The sequence below is a fragment of the Rattus norvegicus genome, chromosome 7 (assembly GCF_036323735.1).
Source record: "Rattus norvegicus strain BN/NHsdMcwi chromosome 7, GRCr8, whole genome shotgun sequence".
NCBI lineage: Eukaryota > Metazoa > Chordata > Mammalia > Rodentia > Muridae > Rattus > Rattus norvegicus.
The window spans coordinates 9,363,294-9,376,907 of record NC_086025.1 but is presented as its reverse complement, the minus strand read 5'-3'; the positions used below and the strand labels follow the sequence as shown (position 1 = coordinate 9,376,907).

The following is a 13,614-nucleotide window of genomic DNA, read 5'->3' as shown; positions in this document are numbered from 1 at the left end:
CTGGCGGAGCCTTCCGGCTGCCACCGGTAACAAGCACATGGCAGGAAGGCCTCGGTTTTGAAATCTGGAAAAGGGTAACCAGGTTCTCGGGTGCCCCGAGGTGGAGCCTGAGCCGGGAAAAACCCGGAGTCCCCAGTGACGCAGCACATTCCAATCCGCACCCCAGCCGGGTCAGGTGACCCCCCACTCCGCTCTTCCCCGCGGGATTCGGCATCTGGGGCCACGGCGAGGTCTCCCGGTGCTCACCGGGACCCTGCCAGCCCGGGAGCGACCTGTTACTCTCCCCCAGTGACGCAAGTGCTTAATCCAGCAGCGGCTGGCTCACGTGTCCCTGAGCAGGTGCACCTGTGACAGCTTTGGTGCTGTCCCCACGCTACCTCACGGGACAAGGGACACCCGCAGGGCTGGACACTGCCGCCCTAGGGAGAGTCAGAGAGAGTCTCAGGGTCCCTGCAGGGTCCCAGCCAGCCCAGACTCATAATCTCAGGTACCGCCCTCGGGGCAAACCCTGAACAGTTTCTTTCGTGTGAGTTTTTTGTTTCGGTTTTGGTTTAAGTTTGCAGAGTACAAACGAGCCGTTTGTAGGCGCATGAGCCAGTGGTATTTAAGTTCACTCCCGACACTGTGCAAGCTCCAGTCCTAAAATACCACCCCAACCCCCCCCCCCCCCGCAAAAAAACCCTTCGTCCTGGCTTTCACTCCGCCTCTATCCAGCCCCCCCACCCCACCCCTGGCGTCCACCAATCCACTTTCTGTGTCTAAGTTCCCCAGTGTGGGGCTTTGGTGTCTTGAGCATTGTGTCCTTAAGGTCCCCCAACATTGTGTGGTTATCAGAGGGTTGCATGTTTTTATCAGAGCGGTGCTCCTGTTTATGGCTGCATAATACTTCATGAAGTGAACGCTGGGAGCTGGCCTTTCCCACTTTTGCCTGTTGTGAATCTCTGTGTGAGCACACAGGCAGGGTTGAGCCTCCCAGGACCCTGGCCCTCCCAAGGTCAGGCAGAGAGTGTAAGGGGATCCCTGAGTCATTCACTAAGGGAGATGTATCTTATTGAAGTCTGCTGTTATTTTAGTACATTTGTTGTTGTTTTTGTCGTTGATGTTATTTCATAGACCCATGTAGCCCAGGCTGACCTAAAATTCCCCACATAGCTTAGGCTATCCCTGAGCTCTGATCCTCCAGCCTGTGTATTTTCATTACTAAGACCACACATGTGAACATGACTAGGGAGGACAGGAAGGTAGGGTGACCCTTGAAGAATTTCTGACCTTGCAGTGTTCCCATGAAGCTTTGGGAGCCTGCCAAGACCTCCTTAGGACACTGTCAGCTTCGAAGACAGCACCAGTGAGCACTTCCTGCTCTGGCCAAGGGTCACAGCCTGTCCAGCTGCCCGTGTGACCTGGACTGTGTGTGCCCTGCACCTCCCTGTCAGGGGTCAGAACAGGAGTAGGGTACAGGGCTCGGGCTCAGGGACTAGAGGCTGAAGTCTCTCCCATGTGAATGCTTTGACTCTCAGGTCCTTAGGACATGCTACAAAGGGAAGACAGGCAGGACTGGCTATCCAGGCTCTCTGAGGGCTAAGAGCGCAGGATGTGAGTCCCAGTGAGCTCCAAAGTAAGACTTTGTCTCCCCTGTGGTGGTGCGCACACCTTTAATGTCAGCACTCAGGAGGCAGAGACAGGAGGATGGCTGCAAGTTCGAGGCAGCCTGATCTACAGAAGAGAGTTCCGGGACAGCCAGGGCTACACAGAGAAACCCTGCCTCAAAAAAAATAAATAAATAAATAAATAAAAGACTGTTTCAAAAAGTAAAGAGATGGCTCAGTGGTTATAAGCGCTATCCTGAGTTCAATTCCCTGCAAGCACATGGTTGCTCACAACCATCCAGAAGGGGATCTGATGCCCTCCTCTGCCATGCAGGCATACGTGCAAACAAAGTCTCATATACATAAATAAGGGAATCTTTAAAAAAATATAAAGTAGAAAGAGGGCTGGGGTGTGGTCAGTGTGAGTCCCGCCTAGAATCTCCTCCTCCCCTGTGAGGGTCTGGAGGCGTGGTCAGCAGTACTGTGTGTCCTAATGCAAGGTCCCAGTCATCTCCTGGGTCCGTAAAAGTGTCCCTTTCCCTTTCTTCATTGTTTTGGATTTCAAGGTGCTGTGGTTGGAGCCCAGTGCCTCACCTCCTGCACTAGGCAGCAGTCACTATGAAGCCACATCACAGCTCCAAGACACCTTTTCCTATTTGCATGGCCCAGGCCCCAAGGGAGCTGTGAGATTTGTCTCGAAGGCTTGGTTTCTGTCTGGCTAGGGCGCCCACAAACACCTGCTTCTAAACTGTAAACCTGAGTCAGGACAGGACAGAAACTCAGCCTGTCCCCAGCCCTGTGGCCAAAGAGGGAGCCTGAGAGTCCACCTAGCCCTCCATCCAGGGACCTCTTGGTCCTCCTGCCACACAGGACCTTGCAGAAGGCGGGGCACCTCTGTCCTGAAGTCTCCCCAAAGGCTCCCCAGCCCTCCTGAGCCCATGCATGGCCAGACAGCAGACTGGGGAGGGATGACAGGGCTGACTTCAGGGGAGAGGAATTCCGCCCAGCCAGTGTCTAGACTGTGGGACGCAGGCTGCAGGGACCCGGCGGGAGCAAGGCCAGCGGCGGGATGTGCTGCCACCTGGTGGCCACACCACGCACAACCTTCAGATTCAACACTGATCTCTGTCAGGGGTCCCAGGCTGTACGGAGCCCACGGAGAGTATCAAAAGAGGAAAACCTATATGTATTTCACAATTTAATGATGCAACTGATGAACGAAATTTTGGGGTCGCTGCTCCGTGGGTGGAGCCCGGGCTCGTCCAGAGCGCAAGAAGCCCTGAGTTCCACCCCCAGCATTGCAAAAACCAGGAGTGGCAGGTCACACGCCTGTCATCTTAGCATCCCAGATCCTCAGGCAGGAGGATAAGGAGTTCAAGCTTAGCAGGATGCTGAGCCCAGTCTCTGATGCTTACCCGTTCCGTGCAAAGAGCTCCTGAATGGGACAACCACATGTGTCCCCAGACATCACCCACAGTCCCCACAAAACTGAATTAACCCTTTAGCCAGAGGATTCCATTACTTTAAGGGAATCTGTGGCCCACAGTCACCTAATCTAGCTCCTGAGGATCAAGCCACACTTCTCTGTGAAGGACTGGTCAGGACCACACCTGCCCCTCTGAGATCTCAGAACCCCGGGTCTGCAAACCAAGGCCTGTCTGTCTTTCTTCTTCTTCTTCTTCTTCTTCTTCTTCTTCTTCTTCTTCTTCTTCTTCTTCTTCTTCTTCTTCTTCTTCTTCTTCTTCTTCTTCTTCTTCTCCTCCTCCTCCTCCTCCTCCTCCTCCTCCTCCTCCTCTTCCTCCTCCTCCTCCTCCTCCTTCCTCTTCTTCTTGGAGCTGGGGACCGAACCCAGGGCCTTGCGCTGGCTAGGCAAGCACTCTACGGCTGAGCTAAATCCCCAACTCCCTCCTCCTCCTCCTCTTCCTCCTCCTCCTTTTCTTCTTCCTCTTTTTTTTTTTTTTTTTTTTCTGGTTTCTTGAGCCAGTATGTTCCTGGCTGTTCTGGAATCGCTTTGTAGACCAGGCTGGACTTGAACTCAGATGACTGCCTCCTTCTGCTTCCCAAGTGTGCTGGTACTAAAGGCTAGTACCACTACTGCCCAGTTCTGTTCGTGCACTGATACAGGGTCTCATGTAGCTGAGGCTACCCCTCCTGCCTCCAAACTCCCAACTGCTGGGACAACAAGTGTGTCTGTCCTACTATATCCAGTTTTCACGGCTCTGGAGACAGAAACCAGGGCCTTGGGCGTGCTGCGGGGCACTCTGCCCACTGACATGGAGGAGGACAGATACCAGGAGTCAGGCTTGGGGTTATCTAAAGTTAAGTTTCAGAAGGAAATCTGCCGTGTACACAACCAGCTGCAATAGGGGAGCCCTGGACCCCTTGCTCAGCCCTGGGCTCCCATGTGACTGTCCACACAGACTAAGAAGTCCAGCTGCCGTGGGACCTCTGTCCACCCGGCTCTCTTTTGACACAGGGTCTCATGTAGCCCAGGCTGGATTTGAACTCCCCATTCAGCCCAGGATAACTCTGAGCTGACCTCCCTAGTGCTCTGATTCCTGTGGAGATGGGGGTGAAGCCCAGGTCCCCTGCCTGCCTGGCAGGTGCTCTGCCCTCCGAGTCCCACCCACATCCCTCTAATTTGCATCATTTTCTCAATTATCTTTTTTTTTTTTTGACATCCTGTTGATCTGGTGGCTTGAGTAATTCCCACAGTTGACACTGTCCTGATGTGGGCTGAGGTTGGCTCAGGTCTGTGGTCACAGAGCATCACAGAAGAGGAGGTGAGGATACACCAGGCACAGGGACAGGATGGGGGTGATGTTCTGTAGGAACCGTGCCCAGAGGTTGGGTTTCATTTTCTTTTTTTTTTCCCTCCCCACCCCTCATTTTCTTAAAATCATTTATTGATCTTTAATTCCACACATCATAAAGTGGACTCGCAGTGGGTAATGTCACTTAACGGAATTGAACCCACTTCTCCCAAGACAGTTCAGGCTGGTCTTCCCAATACTCAGGAATCAGAGGCAGGAGTTCAACTTCATCTGTGCCTCGGAGGGGGTGTGGGGGGCGATGGATTCTGGGAGGGGAGCCGAGCGCCGGGCTGTGGCTGGGAGGGTGACTGGGTCCCTGGTTACACGTGCATCCGAGGCTTCACACCCCAGGTGCAGCTACTGAAGTGTGCAGTTCGCCGCTCTTCACACAGCTGCGGGGGCGGCGGGGGTGGCAGGCGGCAGCTTGGTCTACCGATGTGTTCTCAGGCTCAGCCACTCCCACACAGGGTCCAATGCCCGGGGACGCAGGTATTGAGATGAGCCAGGAGTGGTGATCAGCAAGGGCCCTGGGAACGGGCTTACACTGGCGTCTCCATAGCAACGTGGTTCCCGGAAACCAGAAACCAGAGCCTAAAGTGTCCATCAACAGACATAGTCCATCCCCTCCGGACTCCTTGGTCATGAGAAAAAAGTCACACGACACTTGTTCGTGGAGGGATTTCAAGGCTCAGTGGCAGGAGCCGGACACACAGCAACACACCTGGGATCCACTCCCAGGATGCCGCGGGAGCCCTGGGACGCAGAGACAGGACCGGGGAGAAGAACTGGCCTGCGAGAGGAGGGCGGAGCTTCAGTCTGGGAATGGTAAGTTCCAGAGATGAAGGCAGCGAGGGCAGATGTATCCTTATAAATGATCTTCACGCTGCTGATCTAAGACGGCGTGCGGGCATGAGAGATTTTATGCGTTGTGTGTATTACCATGGATTTAAAAAGAGAAATATTGGGCTGGAGAGAAATAACCTCTGAGAGAAGGCTCAGAGGTTAAGAACACCTGCTACTCTTTCAGAGGTCCTGAGTTCAATTCCCAACAACCTTATAATGAGATCTGGTGCCCTCTTCTGGCCTACAGACATATATGCAAGCAGACCGTTGTACACATTATAAATAAATCAAAAAGAGAAATATGAAGCCCTGTGCTGCTGACACACACCTTTAATCCCACCACTTGGGAGGCAGGTGGATCTCTGTGAGTTCGAGGCTAGCCTGGTCTAGAGCTAGTTCCAGGATAGCCCGAGCTACACAGAGAAACTGTCTTGAAAAAATAAAAAAATAAAAGATAACATGGATCCCACATCCTCCACCTCACCCCGTTATCCAGCACGCTTAGCCAACACCTGTGGGTTCAAGGTGACTCGATGTCAGGGCTAAGGGAGAGCACATTCTGTCCTCAGTAATCTGAGAACCTGGGACAAGGGCACCCTTTAACCACTCTGAGCCCCCATTTCCTTGTTTTTCAGTCAGGAATGTTAGATTTCTCTCACCATAAGACTAGAATATCAATGTCACTTCCTCTAGGAAAGTCACCTTGAAGCTCTGGGGTCTGACCCAGGTTGTCTCTGCCTACCAGGGGACTCCAGATGGACTTCTAGGGATATTGTGGCTGTCACACTGGTGGAGTATCTACTTGGAGCTGCTCAGCACCCTGCAGGGCTCAAGACATCCTACCCTTGAGACCAAGTGGGTCTCATACACCAGGAGCAATAGGAGTCCCCATGCCTCTGGCATGGCGTCCCAGGACACAAGGGTGTGCTAGGAGTACCATAGCTGCGTCTCTCCCCATCTTCTCCGAGCAAAGCCAGAGTCTCTGACTTCAAGGATCCATGTCCACCCCTACCCTGTTCTCTGTCCCTCCTGCTCTTGCTGGACTCCTGGGCTCCCCGGGGTCATGGGGGCTGAGTGCCCAGCACAGTTCTGACTCAGCACAATGTGTCAGGGCGATGGGGACAGCATGTGGCATTCCAGGAAGCCGTGGGATCCTTACTCCTCCTTGGGGTGTGACAGGCAGGCTGCCCAGAGGCTCCATTCGCTCCCTGTTCTCAACACATCAGGTGTGGTCTTGCCCAGGGCCATGGGAGGCTCCTCAACCTTTTTCCTTCACCTCAGCCGTCAACTTCAGTTGCTCTGTGCCTTGCTTCTTCTTCTTTTTTTTTTTTTTTCTTCTTCTTTTTTTTTTCGGAGCTGGGGACGGAACCCAGGGCCTTGAGCTTGCTAGGCAAGCGCTCTACCACTGAGCTAAATCCCCAACCCCTGTGCCTTGCTTCTTAAGACAGGGTCTCAGCCAACCTGAGGTTCACCTGTTAGGCTGGACTGTCTGGCCAGGATTCCAGGCATCCTCCTGCCTCCATCTCTCCAGTGCTGACTAGAACTACCACAGGTTCTGACTGTAGCCAGCTGTTTGCATTCATGCTGGAGACTTGAACTCAAGTCTTCATAGTAGCCCAGCCAGCAAAGACTACACACTGAGTCACCTCTCCATTCCCAGCTAGTAACCAGAACTCGTTGGTGGGTAACTTGGGATAAATATCAGGCAACTAGAGGACAGAGGCCCAACACACACACACACACACACACACACACACACACACACACACGTACACACATAGGCATGCATGCACACATGCATGCACACTGGGATGAAGCAGACACCCATGCAGACTGCAGGCTGGGCTCTCTGCGCTCAGCTGCTTGGAGCTTAGGATGTCCCTGAGCCATAGGGCAATGAGGGGAGGGTAAGAGGGTGGTGACACATCAAGATGTGTTATCCAGGTGGTGACCCAGCGGCCGCTGTGAACTAACTCCAAGAGCACAGTGGGGGCAGCGATGCAGGGCACCTTGGCTGGGGACCCTGGCTGGGGACAGATGGCTGGAGATGGAGGAGCCCTGACTGCTCTTGCAGAGGGTCCCACATGGCCACTCACGCCACTTCTGGCCGCTGTCGGTACTGCATGCCCTTCCCACACACGAGTAAGAATGACCTTAAACCAAGGCAAGGGTCTAGCTCTGCAGACGCTGTCGTGGACCTGGGGTGTTGTGGGATGCTTAACACCCACTTCGGGTGAGCTATGTCTAGCCTCTGCTGGCTCCCCTGTGTCCCTACCACCCTTGCCACATCATCATACACGCCTGTCACCCCCATGGGTACTGAGTCAGCAGAGGCTAGGGCCCAGCAAATCCAGGAATGACCTACTCCTGCATCAGCACCACTCTGGGGGAAGCTGATGCTTCAGGTGGTTGCTTAGCAACAGCATCCACCACAGAGGAAACTTCTAGCTCTTTCTGTGCAGACTTCTCTGGGTCTCCATTTTCAAAGGGTAAATTGGGTGCATGGGGTTTCAAGGAGGGAGCTGTTTGCTGGGGCTTGGGAGGGGACCAGAGGGCACTGCAGAAAATAAGAACAGTGATCCCGAGATGGGCGCGCAGCTCGGCCAGCAGGGTGATGGCAGCTCGGTTGATAGGTGTTTGTAGCTCAGATGCCTGTCATCTGTGAAGCCCTGAGCTCTGTCCCTAGCACGTGGTGGCACACACCTCTCAGAAAGCACTCAGGAGTTGCAGACAGGAGGATCAGGAGCCTGGGTCATCATTAGCTACATAAAGAGTATCTGAAGCTAGCCTAGGCTACAGGAGACCAAGTCTCAAACAACAAAGAGGCTTCCTCCATGGCTAGGTGAGATTTCAGTACAATAGGGGCAGTCCCCACCCCCAGAACTGTGGGTGTCTGGGGCTGGGCCATTCTTTGTCAGCGTCTTCATTAGCCACTCTCTATCTGTTAATGGTCTCCCCCAGTTCTGCTGGGCAGCCTGTCCTCAGCACAGATGCTCTGGCTCAGGGGTTCTCAGGAACCCTGGAGACTGTGCCACCCAGGCACCTGCTTCTACTGAAGTCCTGCTCACATGGAAATGCACACACTGAGCCATGAGGGAAGGAGCCTCCCCCACCCCGTGATCACCCTTGAAGTCCTCAATGCTCTGAGAAGTTTCTGGAATTCTGAGTTGCAGACTGTGCAAGGAGTCAGTTCTAGGCACTATGGGCGACATCAGGGGACACTCCTGGTGGGTCACAATGTGTCCCCTGATGACATGGTGACACGGCGCTGTCTGTGTTTGCTGTTCTGGCAGCTGCTGTGACCGTGTGAGCCAAGCACTGCATGCGGACCTGTATCGCGGTAGCGCGTTCCCAGGACACCCGATAACAGCACAATTTTAACGTGCCTGGGACAGACCCGGAGGGCGACCAGCCTTGAGCCACCTGCACCAAGGCAGCTCCTGACAAAAGGTACCAGTTCCCACATAATTGCCCCCAAATCGCAAGAAAAAATGGGAACCTGAATAAAAAACACCTCGTGCTGGGGCCACTCTAGGGCTCTGAGCTCATGTGGATCCCTGAGAGTCAGGGTTTTATGGAGAAGGGTTCCCGTGAGGCTTCCAGGCCATGCCATGTCATCCCCGGCCCCGCAAGGTGCTGAGCTGACTGTGTCTGCCTTTGTGACTCTGTGACAGGAGCTTCCCGCCCACCGGCTGTTGCCTTGGGTGGCCACATGTTCTCGTTTTGTCCATGGCGTTGGGGCACATGGAGTGGTAATTGTCACCCCAACCTTCTCCTTTCCTTTTCCAAGCTTTGTCTGAGAGCTACACCCATTGAGGCCTTCCCTGCGTGCTGCGGTGCAGAAGCGCACGGATCTCTCCTGTCTCTTAGTGGCCACATGTGGTAACAGCAGATATTGTTTACTATCCCCGCCAAACTTGCACAAAATGATGAGGGAGATGGCCCAGCAATAAAAACGCTGGCCACCAAGCCTGAAGGCCTGAGTTCGACTCCCCATGGAAAGGAGAGGCCCGGTTTCAGTAAACTGTCCTGTAAATTTCCACGTGTTCCAGGACATGCGCACACGCCCGAATAAGAACATGTAGTGCTTTATTTTGTAAAGTGCCCATACTGGACTGAACTCAGTAGTTAGAGCAACAGCTGCTCTCATAGTGTATGCTGGTTAGTCACCAAGACCCACATGACAGCTCACAAACACCCATAAATCCAGTTCTAGGGGAGCGGACACCCTCACTCAGACACGAATGTAGGCAAAACAGCAGTTCACATAAAATAAAAAAAAAATTTAAAGATGCTTGGGTGTGGTTGTACATAACCCAATCCCAGCACTTGGGAGGCAGAGGCAGGCAGATCTCTGAATTGAGAGGCCAGCCTTGTCTACAGAGCAAGTTCCAGAACAGCCAGGACTACAGAGAAACCCTATCTTGAAAAACTTAAAAAAAAAAAAAAGGAAAAAACCAAAATTTAGGAGTTATCTAGCATCCCACTCTGTGAGGGGACCCTGAGAGAAAGACTGCTTCTTCCGCAACAGAAAAGTCATGTCAGGGGCCCCTTGATAGGCCCCAAAGGTCAGGGCCTCAGACCTGGATAGAGGCTTCTCTGTGGGGCACACTGAACCCCGAGTGCCACCCACAGCCTCCTGTCTGCTCCACATCAGGGGCTCCCCAGTTATGCCCTCCACAATGTGCCCTGATGTCACACAGGGTTCCCTGACAACATAAAAGCCAAATTTAATCTTTCGGTTTTTTTGGTTCTTTTTTTTTTTTTTTTTTTTCGGAGCTGGGGACCGAACCCAGGGCCTTGCACTTCCTAGGCAAGCGCTCTACCACTGAGCTAAATCCCCAGCCCTATCTTTCGGTTTTTTGAGATAGGATCTTACTGTCTAGCCCAGGCTGGCCTCAAACTTGCAGAGATCCTCCTGCCTCTGCCTCCGAGTGCTGGGACTAAAGTTGCGTGCCACCATGCTGGGCTGACTTTTTAAATTTTACTTTATTTTTTAGAGAGAAAGGTGGCCCAGGCTGGTCTCAAGTTCAAATTCAACTTGTAGCTTGAATTCCTGATTGTCCTGCTCCCACCTACAGGTGTCAGGAGACAGGAGCACATGATTGTGCCTTATCCCATTTCTCTAGCCCGGCAGTAGGAATTTGTTTAATTCCAACACTCAAGGGTCCCCAAGAAAGAATTAGTGGCTGCAGATGAAGGAAGGCTGTACCGGGTAGTGGCACATGCCCTAGTACTCAAGAGGCAGAGGCAGGAGCATTTCTGCAAGTTCTAGGCCAGCCTGTTCTATATAATGAGCCACTGTCTCAACACAAAACAATAAAAGTCCGGCCTGGCTTCAGTCTGCTGCCATGTGATCTTTCCAACTGGACACACTGCCCTCCCTCCCTCCCGAACCTTGCCTCTAGAACTGAGAGTCGGAACAAATGTTTTCTTTATAAAGTTTCCAGCCTTAGGTAGTTTGTAACAGTTCCAGAAATCAGATTAAGACGAAGCATCTCATACACAAGCCTGAGCCTCAACAACCCTTTTTCCTCCTAAAGCAGCTGCAGCCTTGGGTGCTTGGACACAGGCACAGAAACAGACTAACTGCAAGTTTTCAACCCCACTATTAGCCAGAGCGAAACCTTCTACAAAGTTATCAGTCTTGGATGTTTCCTCACAGGCACAGCAAACAAAGCCAAATTTCAAATGCATGTAGGGACCGAACACATCCAGTTAGGTCTAAGAAGGAGCCTCACAACCTGTGAGGTCAGGAAATGGGGTGCAGGAAACAGAGGATGTGGGAAACGGGGTGAGCAAAACAGGTTGTGGGAAATGCTCTGCAGGACCAAAGAATCTGGACAGGCTGACTGCATGGCTGCGACCTTTGCACCCTGACCCTGACTGGGGTCAAGGTCACCCTACACAGCACCACAGCCTCCCTCAGAATATCTTGATGTTGCCAGACATCAAGACCCATCCTGCCCTTTCCCCGTCTCTGCACGATCCTGACAGCCCGATGCCCCCTCAGCCACCTTGACGCCCAGTCTTCAAAGCTGCGAGCGAAGCGCAGAGCACAGCACCTACCTGCTCTGAGTCCCACTGTCCCAGCACCGAGGTTCCAATAGGAAGGCTTCACACCCTGGAAGAGAAATACTGTGCATTAATTTGGCACCGCAGGGTGCCAGGCTGGTGTCTGGGTCTGTGTGGACGGGAGGTCACACCCGGCCCAGGCAGCGACAGGAACCCTCAGCCAGCTGCTCCGGAGGCCCCGGCAAACTAGGGTTTGGTGCCTGCGTGGGCGACTTGATGGGAACAGCAATCTGCTAAAAGGATGAGGCGGAATTCATAATTAATCTCCCGCGCATTTGAAAGGGAAATCACGGGTGGGAGTGGGCGAGCATGAGACATGTGTCTGCAGAACTGGAGAGAGGATCAGGGGAACAGAGGCTGCCCATCTTGGCACTGCAGGGTCAGAAGTCTGGCACTTGGCCTCTGCCTGGGCGCTCAGGTTCACGGTGTGCCTCTTCTGCCGCTGTTGCAGGGACACGCGCGAAAATTCCCAGTTGCAGGCACGCTCAGTACTCACAACCTCTTTGAGGATTAAACCAGTTCATTTCTACAAAGCAGGTTGTATACAGTGGGAGCTCAATAAATGCTGGGTTTGCCCAACATGATTCAAATCCCTGTATCCCCAAGACGGTTTTCGAGTTTGTTTTTTTGTACATTTATCCGTCCGTCTGTCTGTCTGTCTATCTATCTATCTATCTATCTATCTATCTATCTATCTATCTATCTATCGAGAGGGTTGGTGGTTCTGGGACTCAATCTCATGACCTCAGGCTTGACAGCAAGACCCTTTTATCTGTTAAGCCCTCTAGCCAGACCTTATTTTATTTTATTTTTATTTTATTGAGACAAGATTTCATTATGTAGTGACTATGTATAACTGGCCTTAGACTCACTATCCTCCTGCCTCAGATTCTTCGGTGATGAAATCACATGTTGTTTTTGTTTTGTTTTGTCCTCACTAGGCTGGCTTATATGGTGCTGGGGCTACCCGGGGCCCGGTGCATTCTGGGAGAGCGCTCTACCCAGAGTTTTTGCATGGTGTCACAGACAGCTGTGATGCCGGCCACCGCCTGCAGATGGCAGCGTCGCTGCAGGAAGCGGCCAGAACGTTGCAGGCGCCGAGGCTAGTTCAGGCAGAGATTGGATGGGTAATGAACGTGCCAGAGCCGGGGCCCTGGGTGTCTGCCATCCAGCTGTCCCGCAGTCACACTTCAGGAAACTGAGTTTCACACGTGCTCAGACACAGACTGGACAGCGTCATTTAGGAGGAGTTGGGGTGCGTTTTGTGTGGAGAAGGAGTTTATCTCAGAAGCTAGGGTTCCCGGAGAGATACTACCTGTCCACACGGAGTGTGTGCAGGGGCCTATGCTGAGCAGAGAAAATGTTCCTAAATAATTAACTCAGGGTCCCTCCTAAGCGCCGTGGCTTTGGCCTGGTTCCCTGTGGGGCGTGCAGCAGCCCCACTCTGCCAAGAACTCCCGGGTGTCCCCAGACACCGCTGCGGGTCGCCGAGCTGCCCTGGTGCCCTGGATATCTTGTCTCTGCCCTCTTTTAGAACCTTCGGGTGGTCTCCCTTGCCCGCGCTTATTCTCAGCAGCCTCAGACGACTCCAGGTCCCCTTGGACGACACCAGACTGACAACCCTCCTTGTTCCCTAGACTCTGACTCATGATCCCTTCCCGCCCTTGTCTGCAGTGGGCAGAGAGTATCGTCTTGGAGAATGAGGTCTGTTGGAAGGGACATGAGAAGACACCCAGCAGCGACACGGAGACACACCCTCAGCCCTGCATCCTCCAGACCGGATCTAGGGAGCATCCCCAGGGTGGTCACCCAGGCCGCAGCATCACGGACTTCCACCCACTCCGCACCTAGGGTAACAGACACGCGTGTCCCCGACATCTCAAGGTCCCGTCGTGGAGACTGAGCAGGAACAGCCATGAGGAGGTGACCGTGAGAAAACTTACATACACATGTTCACGCACAGCCATGCGCATATATTGGCCAAGTGCATGCAATGCCCTCAAAGTCCAGAAGGGGCATCAGAGCCCCGGGGAATGACGTCACAGACGTTAGGGATCCTTGTCGGTGCCAGATACCAAACTTCAGGTCAGAAGCAAAAACATATGTTTTTAAATCCTGCCCATTGCCACCAGTCCCAGTCAGACCCATTAAAATTTTTTAAGTACATTTTTAGCTCGTATAAGTCCCAACAGCCGTGGTCCCAAATTTCATCTTCCCATTAACCTACTGTGATACCTAAATGGACAAGATGCTTGAAATACTCGAACAAGCCAGGTGGTGGTGGCAGCAGTGGCGGA

General features: G+C 53.0%; 1 protein-coding gene and 1 long non-coding RNA gene across 7 annotated transcripts in view; one reads left to right on the top strand and one right to left on the bottom strand.

The window, feature by feature from the left end:
* Gng7 (G protein subunit gamma 7) overlaps window positions 1-13,614 on the bottom strand; it is a 63,777-nt gene that overhangs the window by 35,017 nt on the left and 15,146 nt on the right. For 5 of the 6 annotated variants that reach the window (XM_017595070.3, XM_039079813.2, XM_039079814.2 and 2 more), the window contains one exon: window positions 11,312-11,366. The gene's annotated coding sequence lies outside the window, so the exon portion shown is untranslated. 6 annotated transcript variants of the gene reach the window in all.
* LOC102553301 (uncharacterized) lies at window positions 739-13,483 on the top strand. Its single transcript, XR_005487456.2, has 2 exons — window positions 739-5,224; window positions 12,992-13,483. It is a non-coding gene; the product is annotated as an uncharacterized LOC102553301 (long non-coding RNA).